Raw genomic sequence first — 3337 nt, forward strand, 5'->3', positions numbered from 1 at the left:
AAAGCGGACCAAAACAAAACAAAAACACCGAACCGACCAAAACGAAACAAAAAAAACCGAAACGAAACTGAATTGAAATAGAGAAACGACCAAAACGAAACAAAAAAAACCGATATGAAACCGAAAAGCTGACCAAAACGAAACAAAAAAGCGAAACGCAACTGAAAAGCTTAAATCAATACAAAACAAAAACACCGAATCGACCAAAACAAAACAAAACGAAACTTAACCGAAATAGAAAAACGACCAAAACGAAACAAAAAAAGCGAAATGCAACTGAAAAACTGACCAAAACAAAACAAAAAACAATGAACCGACCAAAGCGAAACAAAAAAAACAGAAATGAAACTGAACCAAAATAGAAAAATGACCGAAACGAAACACAAAAACCTAATTGAAACTGAAAAACTGACCAAAAGGAAACTTAAAAAAACTAAATGCAGTTTAAAAACCGGACCAAAACGAATCAAAAACACTGAACCGACCAAACGAAACAAAAAAAACTGAAACGAAATAAAAAAACTGACCAAAACGAAACAAAAAAAGCGAAATGCAATCAAAAAGCTTACCAAAACGAAACAAAAAAACTGAAACGTAGCCGACCAAAATAAAACAAATGAATCGAAACGAAACAAGAAAAACGAAATGAAACCGAAAAAACTGACTAAAAGAAAACAACACTGAAACCGAAAAAACCGAGAAATCGAAACCGAAATCATTGAAACCGAACAGATACCGAAACCGACCGAAATGAAAAAAAACAAAACCGAACCGAAAAAAAAACCCGAAAAAACTTGAACCTGAACCAGTACGAAACAGTTTTTTTTTTTTTTTAAATGAACGAGGATGATGGGGGAAACATTTTAGTTATTTTACATTTTGCGTTTTTTATTTATATTTTGAGTTATTATTTTTTTAATAGTTTTTTTGAATATTTTTTAAGGGGTTTTTAAAATCCTTTGTATGTCAACCTTCATTTGGGTCAAGATGGGTTAGTTTTACCCATCTTGACCCATATCCATCCTAACCCTCTATTTTAAATATCCATCCTGACCCATACCCATCCTGACCCATCACCCAAATCCAACCCAACCCACTCCCATTGCCACCTCTAGTTGAAAACAAACACTATGGTTGTGTTCTTTTCGAAAAACTAAGCAATTTACATTATTGATTTGTTTGATTATTTGAAGAAATAAGAAAGATGAAGATGGTCGTTGGTTATGGAGGTTTAACGTTTGAGATGTGAAGACAAATACGCCAGCTTAGCTTCGTGTTTCGTCGAAAAACCAGACATCATGGCACGTAGAGACTTCTTTTAGGCTTAAATAATCTGTTAGATCAGTTCTTGTTTATGTCGAATTCAACGGAATAATATGGCCAATATGGAAATTTTTTAGAAACTATGACTATATTTAAAATACTTGATCAAAACTTACTATTTGAGAATTTTTTTTCAAAGAAATTAACAACATTTTATCTGGATTTATGTTAATCAACATAACACTATTTAGTTTTAACTTTCTTTTCATATGTTTGGCACTTTCTTTGATTTTTCATCTTTTTCTCTTTATAAATGTTTTTCTTTTTTTTATTTGCCTTGGTTTTTACATCGAAACTATACACAAAAACTTTTAAAATAAACAATTAGCGGTGACTACTTGGAATTCAACAACGGGTTTGAACAAATGAAATTGATAGGCTCCAGGTGGTAAAGTAATCTAAGGGATAATGACAAAGTATGGTTAAACAAAGATAATGGGTAAACAAAAGGCTCATCCAAGTGCCCTTGTTTTGTTATGCACAATTCCAAGTTCATGATCCCGACACATATTCAAGCACAAGTTCTAAACCATGCAAATTACATGGCACCCCTCATTTCAAAATAAAGAATAGAATATGTATTTTAATACAATTAAGGATCAAATGCTCTTATGAAAACAGACGGAATATGGATGTCGATATGAATTACACATATCGAAATCTAGGGTTATGTTAAAATACCAAGTAATAAAAAATAAGAAGTGTGAGAAGTAATCTAGTCAATTGATATTTGGTTTGAATGATTGTAATTAACTTGAGAATAAAAATGATGAAAATGACATATATAGAATAGTCCATATTGTTTTCTCTCTCTTCATATGCAATACACATGTCAATTCTTCCATCATTTTTAAACGTTTTAACTTTTTCATATGGCAATTTAAAAATAAACTCACCATAATAATAAGCGAGTTTTTTTTATCTTTAATACGAGTACCATATTAATGTATAAAAATAAAATAAAAAAGTAGTGGGTTTTTATACATTGTGTTATTGGTTGTCCTTGTATTTTTTAAAATGAGTGATCTACATTGTGTTATTAGGTTATGGTCATTGTATTTTTCAATCGTTAGACATATTGAAGATAAAAATAAAAATAAAAATGTGTGTCTTAGTATTTTTTGTTTGTCATTGTGTCTTTATACTAATCATTTTGTGTTTGTTCGTTATTGTGTCTTTCTACTCATCATTTGTTTTGGTCATTGTGTATTATGTTCAGGTTGTGTATTATGTAATTACCATTGTGGTTTACGTTTCAGATCATTGTGTACTATGCATTCACCATCGTGTTTTATGCTTTATGTTTTATGTTATTGTGTATATGCATTAGTCATTGTGTTTTATACTTTTATGTATTAGATATAGTTGTTATTTTATCATTATATTTTCATATTAGAATTACACAACGGTGTTATTTCGCTATTACAATTTTCAGAATTTTTCACTTTTGGAAAAAAACACACACAATGATAAGCATAAAGACATAATGATAAATAGAGAGACACAATGATGAACATAAGATACAATGACAAACAGAAAGACACAATGACATAATATTTTTTATTTTAATAAAATAAAGTCATACTCATATTAAAGATAAAAAACACTTATTATTATGGTGAACTTTATAAAAAAAAATATGTCGAACAAAAAGTTATAAATGTTTTAAAATGATGGGAAAATTAACATGTGTCTTGCATGTGACTTGATAACATTTGTGTTTTTCCTTTTATGCCCTTCTTCTTTTGATTCTCATTTGACACATGACAATAAATTTTGACTTCTCAACCTTCAAAATCTATCCAACTTGTTTTACCAATTTAGCATTCCATTACTTTAATATTTAGAAACTCTTGACCGAACCTAACTTATCCTGAGATCGGGGAAAATAAAATCTAAAAAGCTTTCTCCCTAGTCCAAATGTACTAATAGGCTTCACCAATGACGACTTATTGGTCACTAAAGAAGATTTTTTCAATCACAAGTGAGAGCCCATTAGTAATCCCTCGTTAAT

This window comes from Bidens hawaiensis, unplaced genomic scaffold (genome assembly GCF_021521415.1).
Source record: "Bidens hawaiensis isolate Kalapana, Puna unplaced genomic scaffold, B.hawaiensis_p1.1 tig00072993_1, whole genome shotgun sequence".
NCBI lineage: Eukaryota > Viridiplantae > Streptophyta > Magnoliopsida > Asterales > Asteraceae > Bidens > Bidens hawaiensis.